Consider the following 19,006-nt stretch of genomic DNA (forward strand, 5'->3'; position numbering starts at 1 on the left):
CCGAAGGTGGCTTTGTTGCTGCCCCGAAGCCTGCGAGGAACACTGTGGCCTCTGTTGCTGGCTTCCTCCATCGTCATTCTGGGTGGAATGGATTGATCTGACATGTCTTGGATGGATCCTCCCTCTGAAGCCCCTAGTCATCTCAGAGAATCTGTAAGCTTCCTCCCTTCTTTGATGAAAGTCATTATCAACGCGGATGTATTCATCCATCTTCTGAAGCAACTTCTCTAGGGTCTGAGGGGGCTTCCTGGCGAAGTATTGGGCCGCAGGTCCTGGCCGAAGCCCCTTGATCATGGCCTCAATGACAATTTCATTGGGCACTGTTGGCGCTTGTGCCCTCAAACGCAAGAATCTTCGGACATACACCTGAAGGTATTCTTCGTGATCTTGCGTGCACTGGAACAAAGCTTGAGCAGTAACCGGCTTCGTCTGAAACCCTTGGAAACTGGTAATCAGCATGTCCTTCAGCTTCTGCCATGATGTGATTGTTCCTGGCCGAAGAGAGGAGTACCAGGTTTGTGCAACATTCTTGACTGCCATGACGAAAGATTTCTCCATGACTGCAGTATGCCTCCATATGAAGATATGGTGGCTTCGTAGCTCATCAGAAACTGCTTCGGATCTAAGTGTCCGTCATACATGGGGAGCTGGGGTGGCTTGTATGACGGGGGCCAAGGTGTAGCCTGCAGTTCTGCTGACAGAGGAGAAGCATCATCAAAAGCAAAATTTCCATGATGGAAATCTTCATACCATTCATCTTCGTTGTAGAAGCCTTCTCGATGAAGCTCCCTATGTTGGGGCCTTCGCTCTTGCTCATCTTGAGCAAGATGGCGTACTTCTTCCGTAGCTTCGTCGATCTGCCTCTGAAGGTCGGCTAGTCGAGCCATCTTCTCCTTCTTCTTTTGTACTTGTTGATGAAGCATCTCCATGTTCCTGATTTCTTGGTCCAACTCGTTCTCCTGGGGCGTTGGACTAGTGGCCTTCCTCTTCTGGCTTCGGGCTTCTTGAAGAGAAAGGGTCTCCTGGTTTGGATCCAGCGGCAGCCCCTGTCGCTGAAGCTTTCTTCGGTGGCATGACGAAGGTCAATGCTTGCCGAAGGTGGTCGAGAAGAGTTCATCGGAGGTGGGCGCCAATGTTGGGGACTTATTCTCAAATGCTATGAGTTAGGAACAAGGCAACACAGAGAATGTTAAACGTTAAAGTCCTTCGTCCTTCGAAGCATTATTTCCCTTGGGATATAATGATTTTCGGACGAAGGTTATGAAGGACATACCTTCATAAGCACAACATAAAAATGGAAAAGGAATCGTACGAAGCATAAGAGACAACATAAACAATTATATATTATTATAATTAAATCATTTCTATTTCGCTATTATGGAAAAATAGAAATGATTTCAAATTACAAATGTACCTTCGGCTTGAAGGAAGGAAAAAGTACAAGCGTGACACAAAAGAAAAATGCCAAGTCAGCCTGAACAGTACGGGGGCACTGTTCATCTATTTATAGGCACGGGACGCAGCCCATGTAAAATTACACCCATGCCCTTTACATTTGTTAATAACTCTATAGTAATCCATCGGGGTCTGAATAGCCTTTTCCCCTTTAAGTCAGTTTCCTTTTCTGCTATTACGCCGAAGCTCCCCTGCGCATAGCTTCGGCTCTGCACCATCCTTCGTATTCTTTGTGCTTCTTTACATTGTGGTTTTGACCCAAGTCCGAAGGTACCTATTCATGTATTATACTCCAGAAACATTGTTAAATCATGTTTTTGAGGACCTTCGGAAGCCGAAGGCCCCCAACACACTTTATTATACTCCTCTCGACACAAGGAGGCGAGGAGTATAGTTGTGGCTTGGGAGTTAAAGTGCCTAATTTGGGCGACCTCGTCCGAGTCATAGCCTTCGTCCCCCACATTAGGTACCTGCGCATAAAACTCAACAATGTCCGAAATGCTTGCGTGGAGTGAGGTTAGGTGATGCCTCATTTTATCACTCCACATACAATAATCTTCACCATCAAAATATGGTGGTTTGCCTAAGGGAACGAAAAGTAAAGGAGCGCACATTGAAATACGGGGATAACGGAGTGGCATCTTACTATACTTCTTATACTCATGGCGCTTAGAAGCGACGGACGAGTCGGAGCTTGATGATGTGGAGGGTGACGAAGAGTCAGTCTCGTTGTAGACCACTTTCTTCATCTTCTCCTTCTTGTCACCATTCCGATGCGTCTTGTTGGAGGAAGAGGATTCCTCCTTATGCTTGTGGCCGGACTCCCTTGAGAGGGTTCTCCCCGAGCTTGCGGGCTTGTCGCCGGTCACGATCTCCCTCTTGGCGTGATCTCCCGACATCACTTCAAGTTGTTAGACTCTAATGAAGTATCGGGCTCCGATACCAATTGAAAGTCGCCTAGAGGGGGGTGAATAGGCGTAATCTAAAATTTATAAACTTAAACACACACTACAAGTTGGGGTTAGCGTTAGCACTTAAATAAAGTCCGGGATAGAGAGGGGAAAACAAATCAAATGAGAGACAAGCGAATGAACACGGTGATTTGTTTTACCGAGGTTCGGTTCCAAAGAACCTAGTCCCCGTTGAGGTGGTCACAAAGACCAGTTGTCTTTCAACCCTTTCCCTCTCTCAAATAGTCACTTAGACCGAGTGAGCTTTCTCCTTAATCAAACAGGTCACTTAGACCCCGCAAGTACCACCACACACTTGGTGTCTCTTGCTTTGATTATAAGTCTCTTGGGAACAAGAATGAGGAAGGAAGAAAGCGATCCAAGCAACAAGAGCGCAAAGAACACGAACAAACACTCTCAAATCACTAGGTGGTTGGAATGAGTTTTGGGACATGGAGAGGCTTTGATCTTTTGATTTGTGTCTAGGAGTGAATGCACTAGCTCTTGTATTGAATGAGAACTTCAGAAACTTGGATGCTTGGAGTTGTGGTGGTTGGGGGTATTTATAGCTGAAAGTCGCCTAGAGGGGGGTGAATAGGGCGAATCTGAAATTTATGAACTTAAGTACAACTACAAGCCGGGTTAGCGTTAGAAATAGAAACGAGTCCGAGAGAGAGGGCGGAAAACAAATCGTGAGCAAATATAGAGTAAGACACGATGATTTGTTTTACCGAGGTTCGGTTCTTGCAAACCTACTCCCCGTTGAGGTGGTCACAAAGACCGGGTCTCTTTCAACCCTTTCCCTCTCTCAAACGGTCACTTAGACCGAGTGAGCTTCTCTTCTCAATCAAACGGAACACGAAGTTCCCGCAAGGACCACCACACAACTGGTGTCTCTTGCCTTGGTTACAATTGAGTTTGATCACAAGAAGAATGAGAAAGAAAAGAAGCAATCCAAGCGCAAGAGCTCAAATAAACACAACAAATCTCTCTCTCTAATCACTAAAGCTTTGTGTGGAGTTGGGAGAGGATTTGATCTCTTTGGTGTGTCTTGAAATGAATGCTATAGCTCTTGTAAGGTATAGAAGTGTAGAAACTTGGATGCCATTGAATGTGGGGTGGTTGGGGTATTTATAGCCCCAACCACCAAAAATGGCTGTTGGAAGTGTGCTGTCGCATGGCGCACCGGACAGTCCGGTGCGCCACCGGACACTGTCCGGTGCGCCAGCCACGTCAGCAGACCGTTGGGGTTTGACCGTTGGAGCTCTGACTTGTGGGGTCTCTGGGCTGTCCGGTGGTGCACCGGACAGGTCCTGTAGACTGTCCGGTGCGCCAACTGCGCGCCCTCTGTCCTCTGCGCGTGCAGGCGCGCATTAAATGCGTTGTAGTCGACCGTCGCGCGCGAAGTAGTCGTTGCTCCGCTGGCACACCGGACAGTCCGGTGTTGCACCGGACAGTCCGGTAAATTATAGCGGAGCGCCCTCTGATTTTCCCGAAGGTAGCGAGTTCAGCGTCGAGTGTCCTAGTGCACCGGACACTGTCCGATGGCACACCGGACAGTCCGGTGCGCCAGACCAAGGTGTCTTTTGGGATGTCTTTTGCTCTCTTTGTTTGAACCCTTTCTTTGTCTTTTTATTGGCTTATTGTGAACCTTTGGCACCTGTAGAACTTATAGACTAGAGCAAACTAGTTAGTCCAATTATTTGTGTCAGGCAATTCAACCACCAAAATCAATTAGGAAAAAGGTGTAAGCCTAATTCCCTTTCAATCTCCCCCTTTTTGGTGATTGATGCCAACACAAACCAAAGCAAATATAGAAGTGCATGATTGAACTGGTTTGCATAATTGCAAGTGCAAAGGTTACTTAGAATTGAGCCAATATTAATTCACATAAGATATGCAAGGATTGTTTCTTTATATTTTTAACATTTTGGACCACGCTTGCACCACATGTTTTGTTTTTGCAAATTCTTTTCAAAGTTCTTTTGCAAATAGTCAAAGGTAAATGAATAAGATTTTGAGAAGCATTTTTCAAGATTTGAAATTTTCTCCCCCCGTTTCAAATGTGTTTCCTTTGACTAAACAAAACTCCCCTTCAATAAAATCCTCCTCTTAGTGTTCAAGAGGGTTTTAATATACCAATTTTGAAAATACTACTTTCTCCCCCTTTTGAACACAATGAGATACCAACTTGAAAATCTTAAAATTAGGTGGTGGTGCGGTCCTTTTGCTTTGGGCTAATACTTTCTCCCCCTTTGGCATGAATCGCCAAAAACGGATACTTGAGTAAAATATAAGCCCTTCAAACTACTTTCTCCCCCTTTGGTAAATAACATATGAGTGAAGATTATACCAAAGTTGGAGAGTTGCTCGGAGCGACGGCGAAGGGTCAATGCTTGATGGAGTGGAGTGGAAGCCTTTGTCTTCGCCGAAGACTCCAATTCCCTTTCAATATACCTATGACTTGGTTTGAAATTCACTTGAAAACATATTAGTCATAGTATATAAAAGAGATATGAACAAAGGTATATTCATGAGCTATGTGTGCAAGCCATCAAAAGAAATTCCTAGAATCAAGAATATTTAGCTCATGCCTAAGTTTGTTAAAGGTTTGTTCATCTAGTGGCTTGGTAAAGATATCGGCTAATTGTTCCTTAGTGTTAATATATGCAATCTCGATATCTCCCTTTTGTTGGTGATCCCTTAGAAAATGATACCGAATGGCTATGTGTTTAGTGCGGCTATGCTCAACGGGATTATCCGCCATGCGGATTGCACTCTCATTATCACATAGAAGAGGAACATGGTTAATTTGTAACCATAGTCCCTAAGGGTTTGCCTTATCCAAAGTAATTGCGCGCAACAATGGCTTGCGGCAATATACTCGGCTTCGGCGGTAGAAAGAGCTACGGAATTTTGCTTCTTTGAAGCCCAAGACACCAAGGATCTTCCCAAGAACTGGCAAGTCCCCGATGTGCTCTTTCTATTAATTTTACACCCCGCCCAATCGGCATCCGAATAACCAATTAAATCAAACGTGGATCCCCGAGGGTACCAAAGCCCAAACTTAGGAGTATGAACTAAATATCTCAAGATTCGTTTTACGGCCGTAAGGTGAGCTTCCTTAGGGTCGGCTTGGAATCTTGCACACATGCATACGGAAAGCATAATATCCGGTCGAGATGCACATAAATAGAGTAAAGAGCCTATCATCGACCTGTATACCTTTTGATATACGGATTTACCTCCCGTATCGAGGTCGAGATGCCCATTGGTTCCCATGGGTGTCTTGATGGGCTTGGCATCCTTCATCCCAAACTTGTTTAGAATGTCTTGAATATACTTCGTTTGGCTAATGAAGGTGCCCTCTTGGAGTTGCTTTACTTGAAATCCCAAGAAGTACTTCAACTCCCCCATCATTGACATCTCGAATTTCTGTGTCATGATCCTACCAAATTCCTCACATGTAGATTCGTTAGTAGACCCAAAGATAATATCATCAACATAAATTTGGCATACAAACAAATCATTGTCAAGAGTTTTAGTGAATAGAGTAGGATCGGCTTTTCCGACTTTGAATCCATTAGTGATAAGAAAATCTCTTAGGCATTCATACCATGTTGTTGGGGCTTGCTTGAGCCCATAAAGCGCCTTAGAGAGTTTATATACGTGATTAGGATACTCACTATCTTCAAAGCCGGGAGATTGCTCAACATAGACCTCTTCTTTGATTGGTCCGTTGAGGAAGGCACTTTTCACGTCCATTTGGTAAAGCTTAAAGCCATGGTAAGTAGCATAGGCAAGTAAAATGCGAATTGACTCAAGCCTAGCTACGGGTGCATAGGTTTCACCAAAATCCAAACCTTCGACTTGTGAATATCCCTTGGCCACAAGTCGGGCTTTGTTCCTTATCACCACACCATGCTCGTCTTGCTTGTTGCGGAAGACCCACTTGGTTCCTACAATATTTTGATTAGGACGTGGAACTAAATGCCATACCTCATTCCTAGTGAAGTTGTTGAGCTCCTCTTGCATCGCCACCACCCAATCCGAATCTTGAAGTGCTTCCTCTACCCTGTGTGGCTCAATAGAGGAAACAAAAGAGTAATGTTCACAAAAATGAGCAACACGAGATCGAGTAGTTACCCCCTTTTGAATATCGCCGAGGATGGTGTTCACGGGGTGATCTCGTTGGATTGCTTGGTGGACTCTTGGGTGAGGTGGTCTTGGTTCTTCATCCTCCTTGTCTTCATCATTTGCATCTCCCCCTTGATCATTGCCGTCATCTTGAGGTGGCTCATCTTCTTGATCTTCTTTTTCATCATCTTGAGCCTCATCCTCATTTTGAGTTGGTGGAGATGCTTGCGTGGAGGAGGATGGTTGATCTTGTGCTTGTGGTGGCTCTTCGGATTCCTTAGGACACATATTGCCAATGGACATGTTCCTTAGTGCGACGCACGGAGCCTCTTCATCACCTAGCTCATCAAGATCAACTTGCTCTACTTGAGAGCCGTTAGTCTCATCAAACACAATGTCACAAGAAACTTCAACTTGTCCAGAGGACTTGTTAAAGACTCTATATGCCCTTGTGTTTGAATCATATCCTAGTAAAAAGCCTTCTACAGCCTTAGGAGCAAATTTGGATTTTCTACCTCTTTTAACAAGAATAAAGCATTTGCTACCAAAGACTCTAAAATATGAAACATTGGGCTTTTTACCGGTTAGGAGTTCGTATGATGTCTTCTTGAGGATTCGGTGTAGATATAATCGGTTGATGGCGTAGCAGGCGGTGTTAACCGCCTCGGCCCAAAACCGATCCGAAGTCTTGTACTCATCAAGCATGGTTCTTGCCATGTCCAATAGAGTTCGATTCTTTCTCTCCACTACACCATTTTGTTGTGGCGTGTAGGGAGAAGAGAACTCATGCTTGATGCCCTCCTCCTCAAGGAAGCCTTCGATTTGAGAGTTCTTGAACTTCGTCCCGTTGTCGCTTCTTATTTTCTTGATCCTTAAGCCGAACTCATTTTGAGCCTGTCTCAAGAATCCCTTTAAGGTCTCTTGGGTATGAGATTTTTCCTACAAAAAGAATACCCAAGTGAAGCGAGAATAATCATCCACAATAACTAGACAGTACTTACTCCCGCCGATGCTGATGTAAGCAATCGGGCCGAATAGATCCATGTGTAGGAGCTCGAGTGGCCTGTCAGTCGTCATGATGTTCTTGTGTGGATGATGAACACCAACTTGCTTCCCTGCTTGACATGCGCTACAAACCCTATCTTTCTCAAAATGAACATCTGTTAGTCCCAAAATGTGTTCTCCCTTTAGAAGCTTGTGAAGATTTTTCATTCCAACATGTGCTAGTCGGCGATGCCAGAGCCAGCCCATGTTAGTCTTAGCAATTAAGCAAGTGTCGAGTTCAGCTCTATCAAAATCTACTAAGTATAGCTGACCCTCTAACACTCCCTTAAATGCTATTGAATCATCACTTCTTCTAAAGATAGTAACACCTACATCTGTAAAAAGACAGTTGTAGCCCATTTTACATAATTGCGAAACTGAAAGCAAGTTGTAATCTAAAGAGTCTACAAGAAAAACATTGGAAATGGAGTGATCAGGAGATATAGCAATTTTACCCAATCCTTTGAGCAAACCTTGATTTCCATCCCCGAATGTGATAGCTCGTTAGGGATCTTGGTTTTTCTCATAGGAGGAGAACATCTTCTTCTCCCCGGTCATGTGGTTTGTGCACCCGCTATCAATGATCCAACTTGAGCCCCCGGATGCATAAACCTACAAAACAAGTTTAGTTCTTGACTTTAGGTACCCAAATGGTTTTGGGTCCTTTGACATTAGATACAAGAACTTTGGGTACCCAAACACAAGTCTTGGAGCCCTTGTGTTTGCCCCCAACATACTTGGCAACTATCTTGCCTGATTTGTTGGTTAGCACATAAGATGCATCAAAAGTTTTAAATGAAATGTTATGATCATTTGATGCAGTAGGAGTTTTCTTTTTAGGCAATTTTGCACGGGTTGATTGCCTAGAACTAGATGTCTCACCCTTATACATAAAAGCATGATTAGGGCCAAAGTGAGACTTCCTATAATGAATTCTCCTAATTTTGCTCTCGGGATAACCGGCAGGGTACAAAATGTAACCCTCGTTATCCTGAGGCATGGGAGCCTTGCCCTTAACAAAGTTAGACAATCTTTTAGGAGGGGCATTAAGTTTGACATTGTCCCCCTTTTGGAAGCCAATGCCATCCTTGATGCCAGGGCGTCTCCCACTATAGAGCATGCTTCTAGCAAATTTAAATTTCTCATCTTCTAAGTCATGCTCATTAATTTTAGCATTAAGTTGAGCTATGTGATCATTTTATTGTTTAATTAAAGCCATATGATCATGAATAGCATCAATGTTAATGTCTCTACATCTAGTGCAAATATTGACGTGCTCAATGGTAGATGTAGAGGGTTTGCAAGAATTAAGTTCAACAATCTTAGCACGTAAAATATCATTGTTATCTCTAAGATCGGAAATGGAAGCATTGCAAACATCTAATTCCTTAGCCTTGGCAATTAATTTTTCATTTTCAATCTTAAGGCTAGCAAGAGAAACATTTAATTCTTCAATCTTAGCAAGTAATTCAACATTATCATCTCTAAGATTAGGAATTGAAGCATCACAAACATTAGAATCGACCTTAGCAATTAATTTAGCATTTTCATTTCTAAGGTTGACAATAGTATCATGGCAAGTGCTTAGCTCACTAGATAGTTTTTCACATTTTTCCATTTCTAGAGCGTAAGCATTTTTAACTTTAACATGCTTCTTATTTTCCTTAATTAGGAAGTCCTCTTGGGTGTCCAAGATTTCATCCTTCTCATGAATGGCACTAATTAATTCATTTAATTTTTCTTTTTGTTGCATGTTTAGGTTGGCAAAAAGGGCACGCAAATTATCCTCCTCATCACTAGCATTATCTTCATCACTAGAGGAAGCATATTTAGTGGAGGATCTTGATTTTACCTTCTTTCTTTTGCCGTCCTTTGCCATGAGGCACTTGTGGCCGCCGTTTGGGAAGAGGAGTCCCTTGGTGATGGTGATGTTGGCGGCGTCCTCGTCGGAGGAGGAGTCGGTGGAGCTCTCGTCGGAGTCCCATTCGCGGCACACATGGGCATCGCCGCCCTTCTTCTTGTGGTATCTCTTCTTTTCTCTCCTCTTTCCCTTCTTGTCATCGCCCCTGTCACTATCACTAGATAATGGATATTTAGCAATGAAATGACCGGGCTTACCACACTTGTAGCAAACTTTCTTGGAGCGGGGCTTGTAATCCTTCCCCCTCCTTTGCTTGAGGATTTGGCGGAAGCTCTTGATGATGAGCGCCATTTCCTCGTTGTTGAGCTTGGAGGCGTCGATGGGTGTTCTACTTGATGTAGATTCCTCCTTCTTTTCCTCCGTCGCCTTGAATGCGACCGGTTGTGCTTCGGGCGTGGAGGGGCCGTCATGCTCGATGATTTTCTTTGAGCCTTTGATCATCAACTCAAAGCTCACAAAGTTTCCTATTACTTCCTCGGGAATCATTAGTGTATATCTAGGATTACCACAAATTAATTGAACTTGCGTAGGGTTAAGGAAAACAAGTGATCTAAGAATAACCTTAACCATTTCATGGTCATCCCATTTTTTGCTCCTGAGGTTGCGCACTTGGTTCACCAAGGTTTTGAACCGGTTGTACATGTCTTGTGGCTCCTCCCCTTGGCGAAGCCGGAAGCGACCGAGCTCCCCCTCGATCGTCTCCCACTTGGTGATTTTGGTCACCTCGTCTCCTTCGTGCGCGGTCTTTAGCACACCCCAAATCTCCTTTGCACTCTTCAACCCTTACACCTTATTATACTCCTCTCGACTTAGAGAGGCGAGGAGTATAGATGTGGCTTGGGAGTTGAAGTGTTGGATTTGTTCGACCTCCTCCGAGTCGTAATCCTTGTCTCCCTTCTTAGGTACCTGCACTCCATACTCAACAATATCCCATATGCTTTTGTGGAGTGAGGTTAGGTGATGCCTCATTTTATCACTCCACAGAATAATCTTCACCTTCAAACATAGGTGGTTTGCCTAATGGAACGGAAAGTAATGGAGTGCGTCTAGAAATGCGAGGATAGCGAAGAGGCATCTTACTATACTTCTTGCGCTCATGGCGCTTTGAAGTAGTGGAGGCCGATTCTGAGCCGGAGGTGGAGGGTGACGAAGAGTCGGTCTCGTAGTAGACCACTTTCCTCATCTTCTTCTTCTTGTCACCCATCCGATGGGACTTGATGGAGGAAGAAGATTCCTCCTTGTGCTTGTGGGCGGACTCCCTTGAGTGTGTTCTTCCCGAGCTTGTGGTCTTGTCGTCGGTCCCGAGATCCCTCTTGGCGGATGCTCCCGACATCACTTCGAGCGGTTAGGCTCTAATGAAGCACCGGGCTCTGATATCAATTGAAAGTCGCCTAGAGGGGGGGGTGAATAGGGCGAATCTGAAATTTATAAACTTAAGTACAACTACAAGCCGGGTTAGCGTTAGAAATAGAAACGAGTCCGAGAGAGAGGGCGGAAAACAAATCGTGAGAAAATATAGAGTAAGACACGATGATTTGTTTTACCGAGGTTCGGTTCTTGCAAACCTACTCCCCGTTGAGGTGGTCACAAAGACCGGGTCTCTTTCAACCCTTTCCCTCTCTCAAACGGTCACTTAGACCGAGTGAGCTTCTCTTCTCAATCAAACGGAACACGAAGTTCCCGCAAGGACCACCACACAACTAGTGTCTCTTGCCTTGGTTACAATTGAGTTTGATCACAAGAAGAATGAGAAAGAAAAGAAGCAATCCAAGCGCAAGAGCTCAAATGAACACAACAAATCTCTCTCTCTAATCACTAAAGCTTTGTGTGGAGTTGGGAGAGGATTTGATCTCTTTGGTGTGTCTTGAAATGAATGCTATAGCTCTTGTAAGGTGTAGAAGTGTAGAAACTTGGATGCCATTGAATGTGGAGTGGTTGGGGTATTTATAGCCCCAACCACCAAAATTGGCCGTTGGAAGTGTGTTGTCGCATGGCGCACCGGACAGTCCGGTGCGCCAGCCACGTCAGCAGACCGTTGGGGTTCGATCGTTGGAGCTCTGACTTGTGGGGCCTCTGGGCTGTCCGGTGGTGCATCGGACAGGTCCTGTAGACTGTCCGGTGCGCCAACTGCGCGTCCTCTGTCCTCTGCGCGCGCAGGCGCGCATTAAATGCGTTGCAGTCGACCGTTGCGCGCGAAGTAGCTATTGCTCCGCTGGCACACCGGACAGTCCGGTGTTGCACCGGACACTGTCCGGTGCTTCACCGGACAATCCGGTGAATTATAGCGGAGCGCCCTCTGATTTTCCCGAAGGTAGCGAGTTTAGCGTCGAGTGTCCTGGTGCACCAGACACTGTCCGGTGGCACACCGGACAGTCCGGTGTGCCAGACCAAGGTGCCTTTTGGGATGTCTTTTGCTCTCTTTGTTTGAACCCTTTCTTGGTCTTTTTATTGGCTTATTGTGAACCTTTGGCACCTGTAGAACTTATCGACTAGAGCAAACTAGTTAGTCCAATTATTTGTGTCAGGCAATTCAACCACCAAAATCAATTAGGAAAAAGGTGTAAGCCTAATTCCCTTTCAATAGCCCTCAACCACAAACAAGTCGTTGGGGAAGGCTGCTGTCGATGGGTGCACCGGACAGTCCGGTGCGCCACCGGATAGGTCCTGTAGACTGTCCGGTGCACCGCCACGTCATCCAATCGTTAGGGTTTGGGAGCAGTCGACCGTTGGAGGCTTTGTCCTCAAAAGGCATCGGACAGTCCGGTGCCACACCGGACAAGTCATGTTCACTGTTCGGTGCGCCTATGACTCTGTGCTCTGACTCTGCCGCGCACTGTTCTCTACTATAGCGTTGTCAGTGCGCCGTTGCAGTCGACCGTTGCACTAGATAGTCGTTGCTCCGCTGGTGCACCGGACAGTCCGGTGAATTATACCAGAGTGCGCCTGGAGAAACCCGAGAGTGGTTGGTTCATCTCCGTACAGATATGGTGCAACAGACACTGTCCGGTGGCACACTGGACGGTCTGGTGCGCCAGTTCATAGCACACTCAAGTTTCTTTTGCTCCTTTGATTTGGATCCCTAACTTGAATATTTATTGGTTTGTGTTGAACCTTTTTGTACCTGTGGAACATGTATTCTAGAGCAAACTAGTTAGTCCATATGTTTGTGTTGGGCATTCAACCACCAAAATTATTTGTGAGAAACGGTTAACCCTATTTCCCTTTCAGGGACCCACCGGTCAACGAGGGCGAACGGGAGAACGGGCGACCGGGCTAACAAGCGGGACCCGCGGGACAGCGAGAGAAGTTGCGCGAACGCGGGTGAGGTCGGCGTCGATAAGTCGGCCCCTCTGGACAGCGAGTGAGAGAGAGAGGAGAGCGTGCGGGTGGGTTGGCGCCGACAGGAGGGGTCCGCCTGTCAGGGGCGGTAGGCGCGCGGGCGCGCCCAGGGCTAGGGTGCTTGGTCAAAATGGCTTTTCTTTTTTCCAGGGATTTTCCAATTGCTTTTCTATTTTATTTTCTCTTGGATTTTCAATTCTAATTCAAACTAAGTTTCAAATTCAAACTAATTCAAACATGTGCAACAATTCAAATAATATTTGAGCTCAGCATGATGCAATATTTCATAACTCATATTGTTTTGACAAAAATAACTAATAAATCTCTCACTAATTAAGCTAAATCTACTTAAAAAGAGAGAAAGGAACTAGAGAGAAGCAAGAATAACACCTGAATTTAGTAGATATTTAGAAAGAAATTTTATATCACAAATTCACAGGCCAGGACTGAAGCAGAGAGGCGCTCGGCGAGGGAGATCCGGAGATGCGGGCATGGAGAGGAGGTACGGCGAGCTCGCAGCGGCAGTCGGCTAGAGCACAACGTCCCAGCGAGCACAACCAGGGCAGGGAGGTGAGCGAGAGCGTAGGGCGCCGGAGTCCGGCGACCTGAGACCGAGGCACAAGGTACGGTTGTCGAACCTAGGCACGGCAAGACCGGCTGGCGTGACGAGGTCAGCGCGATGAGGGAGGAGAACGAGCGATACACAACGACGTCGAGGTGCACGAACCAGAGGAATCGCTTGAGGAGAGGCACACGAGCATGGAGAGCGCGCGTCCAGAAAACGATGGCCGGCCGGCCGGCTGAAGAGTCAGAGCAGGAATTAAGAAATGGGGTGAACGGTGGAAGCTAAAAAAATCCTAGGAGGATAAGGCATCGAAAAAAGATCAGAGATTGCGGTGGGAGGATAAGAGATATTTTTTTAACACCAGTGTACGTATAAGAACAAAAATTCCATGAGTCATCCAAATTGGCTTGTAGAAAAAATGAAGTAGAAGCTAGTATATTTGTTCGTGGAGGGAATAAGGGCTGGAAAAATATTAGGGTAGAAAATATTTCCTTTTTTTTAATCAAATAATACACCACTAACCAAGTTTAGGAGTTAAACAGGACTAAAATGCATCGAATTAAATAATATTTTGATTTTAGAACCAAGATTTGATGGGCCTAACAGATGTATAAAAGGGTCGGGTCAAATACAAGATCGACAATAATATTTAGACAGGACTTGATTTGGTAAATTCTCTAGAGTTAGATACAATTTTTATCCGTTATTTATATCTGAGGATTTGGATCTAGGCGAGGAACACACGAACCCAACCAAACGAGATCGGCTTAGATATTTCAAACTATGTCGAATTTAGTTTAAAACAGATAAACCTCATATGTTCTGAATATTGGGATTTGGATTTAAAACGAGGAGTAAACGGGCCAATTTAAAGCGCTATAGCCAATTTAAAGCGCCATCGATTAATAGATTATTTTCTCGGATTTTTACATAGGAAAGCGAATCGTCTAACCATTGTTCTGGTTTCATTTAGTTCAAGTTTGATTTATTCTAAACAGTCCACCCTTAATATTATCGCTACAGAGTTCATAGAGGTCGCTCGAACAAGAGCGAACTAATTAGGTGACATTTCTAATTCGCCTTAATCAATTAATTTTAAACCCAAAAACTTTTGTCGTCGACTTCTAATAAATCTTGTTTGGGACAAATCGGAGGACTGAACTAAGTTTCTAAATTCATATTTGCACAATTGATGAATTTTAAATAATTACAGGACTCGCTAATTTTCGGAACAAATACGTTCTGAACTTCACGAAAACTTTAGGAAGAGTCTAGATAGACAAAGTCATATGCGATATTAAAATCGTGATAGGCGAAAATGATCAGGATATTGAGATTACTATCCTCATCGACATCCCGTGCTTAAGTCCATATTTGCGGTTTACGTACAGTAACACCTGGGGTGTTACAAAGATAGCGATACAACTTGTGATCAGGGGAGTAGCCAAGGAAGAGGCAGCGAGTGGAGCGTGGAGACAGCTTATGAGGGACAGTAGCGGAAGTGTTGGGATAGCAGGCACAGCCAAATACGCAGAGGTGGGCGTAGGAAGGGGCGGTGTCGTACAGGGCGAAATAGGGGGTGGGTGGCTCACCGCCTTCGAGGGGAGGCAGTTGAGGAGGTGGGTGGCTGTGTGAAGGGCCTTTGCACAGTAGCTTGCAGGAAGAGACGCCTGGAAGAGAAGGCAGCAGATCATGTTGGTGGTGGTGCGAATCATGCGCTCGGCCCGACCGTTCTAGGCATAGGTGTAGGGGCACGAGAGAGGCAACTTAACGCCACTGGCGAGGAAGAACAACCAAGAGGCATGGTTGTCAAACTCGCGGCCATTGTCACACTGTAGTGCAAGAATGGGGCGACAGAACTGGGTGGGTACCTAGGCAAAGAAGTGAGTGAGGGTGGGAAATGTGTCGAACTTCAATCGGAGAGGAAAAGTCCATAAAAAATGGGAAAATTCATCCAAAATCACCAAATAGTATTTGTATCCAGACAGATTGAGTACAGGGGAGGTTAAGAGGTCACAATGAACCAGGTCAAAAGCCTGCGCGGCCCTAGACGAAGTTGTAGTAAAAGGAAGATGGGAATGGCGGCCAAGCTGACAAGCATGACATAGGCCCTCAAAATGTCCCCTATTATAAGAAGAATCTAAAGTGCTGGAAAGCTTGGTCATGACGTTGAGTCCTGGGTGGCCGAGACGACGATGCCAAGTGGTGGAGGTGGTGGTGGAGACCAGGACGGGAGGTGGAGACACGCCGGTGGATGACAGCCGGAGTGTGTAGAGGGGCCCGACGCTGTTACATCGGGCGAGTGGGGTTCTGGCGGCCAGATCCTTCATAGAAAAACCAGTAGGGTCAAACTCAATGGATCAAGAATTGTTGGTGGTGAACCGACAAACAGAAAAGAGATTATGAGTGATGTGTGGGGCTACGAGAACGTCGTTGAGGTAGAACGGTCCAGGGAGAACCGAGGCACCTACTGAGGTGACTGGAAGAGTGGACCCATTTCCAACTATGATCGAGGTAGGGTGTGTGGAAGGGGTGGGTGGGAGTGAGAGAGCATGCCTGTGGTGGGAATGGTGTGATAGGATGCACCGGAGTCGATGACCCAGTTAGAGGATGGTGGAGCCAACGCCATAGTGTTGTAGGCGGGGGCGAGGGTGTTGGTGTCCTAGCATCCAGCGGATGCGGAACATGGTGTTGTGGTAGATGTCCCCATAGGCTGGAGCGGAGGTGGTGCTGGGTCGTCGGTGATGCGCTATACGGTGGCACGCCGTAGGCAGGCGTCGTGGTCAGGAGAGCCAGCGTCGGAGGTCGAGAGGCACCGGGGGTCTGACCCAGCCACATGGAGATGGTGCCGGTCCAGGGGTTGTAGAACGATGGCTAGTTCTGGCCGCCGCCCCGTCCGGTGGTACCTCCGCGTGAGGAACCGCCGCCCCCACAACCGCCCTTGCGTGGGCGGTGACCGCCATCGATGGTGGAAGAGTGGCGGGGGTCGTGGAGGGGGGGTTGACAAAATGCGGGGGGGCTGTCCCCCGGGAGTCGCATGGGCACCAGTGGTGGCGTTGTAGAGTGCTGAGACCAGCGTGGGAGCCTCGTGCGTTATGTTGAGCTCCTCGAGGAGAAGCTCATTCCGCACCGCATGGAAGGTGGGGAAGGGCACGGTCCTCTTGATGAGAGCCTTCAGGTGACTGTAGCGGGGGCTAAGGCCACGCAGGAGGTTTAACACCAAGGTGTTGTCCTCCACCGGCTCGCTGAGATCATGGAGGGAGTCCGCCAGGCCCTTCATCTGGCGGCAGTACTCCCCCCACATCGAGATCCCCCTGGGAGAACTGGTGGAACTGGGTGTCGAGGTGAAGAGCTCGAGTGTCCCGGTTCCCGAGGAACTGTTCCTTGAGGGCGAGCCACGCCTGACGGCCCATGTCCGCCTGGTCGCGGATGATGTCCTGGAGCTCGATAGTGATAGTTCCGTGGAGCCAGGAGAGCAACACGGTGTCCATCAGGGACCAGGCCAAGGACGATAGGGTGGCGACATCGTCAAGGACGTGGTCGTCGAGGGCGTAGCGCCGCAGGGTGAGGAGGACCTGCCCTCTCTAGCGAGGGTAGTGGGAGGACGCCGGGTCCAGAACGATGGTCACAAGAGACCAAATGTTGTGAAGTCCAGCGGCCTGCGCGTGGAGGGCGGCGATGTGGTCGACGTCGAGTCCAGTGGCAAGAGGTGCCTCAGGAGTTGGCGGGGGGGTTGCCAGGGCGATCGAAGGGTGCCTGAGGAGGAGACACTAAGCAGTTGTCATCTCTGTGGTGAGAGCGGCGCTCATGGCACGCTCACGTTGTAGGACGAGGGTCGCAGCCCGCTCGCAGTCGCGGGAAGCCTCCATGGTCGCCTGTATAGTGGCGATGGCCGTGACCAGTGCAAACGAGGTCGGCGGGGGGGGGGGGGGGTGCAGTGGCATCGGCCCACGTGGCGCTTGAGCGGGCAGAGAAGCCCGACGGGGACCCACGTTGCTGCTGCAGCTGGTGCTGCGTAGTGGGGGAGTCGTTGAGGGAGGGGACCGAGGCCGGAGATGTAGGGGTCCGCGGCGGCGGGCGGGATGAAGCCCTTGGTGCTCCAAGGGGATGACGCGGCGGCGAACAACCCTGCGCATAGGGCTGCGGTGTCGGTCGGGTTGGCCGGGGTGGCGAGGCTCACATTGACGGCGACCGTGGTTAGGTGCGGGGCAGCTGCAGCCACCGTGAGATGGGGGCAGAACCGGCGGGGTCGGCCATTAGGGGTTGCGCTGGTATGACGACCGGGGGCCGGGCGCGGATGGAGGGCCAGCGGCGGTCCTAGCGGCGCTCAAGCGCGAGGCGCTCTCGCTCCGCCTTCGATCCTGATCTCGGTCGTGGCGGGAGTCATCGTCGTGGCGGCGTTCCCGGTCATGGTCTGGTCCCGGTCCCGGTCAGAGGAGTCGCGGTTGGAGTTGGAGGAGTCGCGATGAGCAGGGTTGGAGCCGAACGGGGCAGAACCACCGAAAGTCGGTAGTGGAGGGGTCTGGGGCAGGGACTGGAGGAGGTTGAGCGCGGTGCGGCGCTGGTCGGAGACGGTGGCCTAGCGGTGCTCAAGCGCGAGGGGGGTGGCGGCGCTAGAGAGAAGGGGCTGGTGACGGCTAGGAGGTAGGGAGGAGAAAACTAACTTGGCTTTGGTACCATATTGAATGTTGGAGAAAACCTAACCCTAGCAGGGGTTGGGAGATGTATTTATAATAAGAATAGTTGGACCTAGGCCCATTACAGAGGAACGAGAGGGTAAACCCTAATACATTTCTAACACGCAGTACCAGTACGACATGCTAGAGGCCCACCCCCACCTGATATATGTTAATATAATAAAGTTGGTGCATGCCTCGTCTTAGCAAAATGGTACTCCATCACAAATATATGAGGCTGTTCATTTTTTTCAAAAGTTTAATCATTCGTTTTATTCAAACACTACTGGTCCGGTTGGGAACATGCTATAGTATCGGTTTGTATTGGATTTGACATTCGAAACTAAGGACTCCAATCTTTAGTCCCAGTTATAAGGTTACTTATCTCCAACAGACTCTGTATTTCACCTTTTATTTTAAACTCGACTATGTAAACAATGTAGTCTACAGGGCAAAAAACAGTGTTTTGCATGATTGTATGCACATTCTACTTAGGACTGCCTAAGGACCAGTAGTAAATAGGTCAGTACTAAAAGTTGGTTCAGGGAAATTATTCAATGTATTTACATTTTATTATGTACTTATATTTTTTGTATGTATATATGTACCAATGCAAAAAACTAAAACATATATCACTACAAAGTTCATTACATATATACAACATAAAACCAACATAGTTCATAACAATCATTACTTCATAGTTCACAACGAAGCATTTTATATTAGTAGGATCAACAGTTGTGTTAGTAGGATCTCCTTCTAAGCTCAGATAGGAATCTAGGTCTTTTGCAGAATGAGCATTTGACCCTTCGTTGATGATGTCTTCCATCAGCTTCACCACCATTTCATGAGGATCCATCTTATAGAGAACTATAAGGCATATTAATAACTAAGTATTTCTAATCCTACTTGGTATTTC

Source organism: Zea mays, chromosome 5 (assembly GCF_902167145.1).
Source record: "Zea mays cultivar B73 chromosome 5, Zm-B73-REFERENCE-NAM-5.0, whole genome shotgun sequence".
NCBI classification, from domain to species: domain Eukaryota; kingdom Viridiplantae; phylum Streptophyta; class Magnoliopsida; order Poales; family Poaceae; genus Zea; species Zea mays.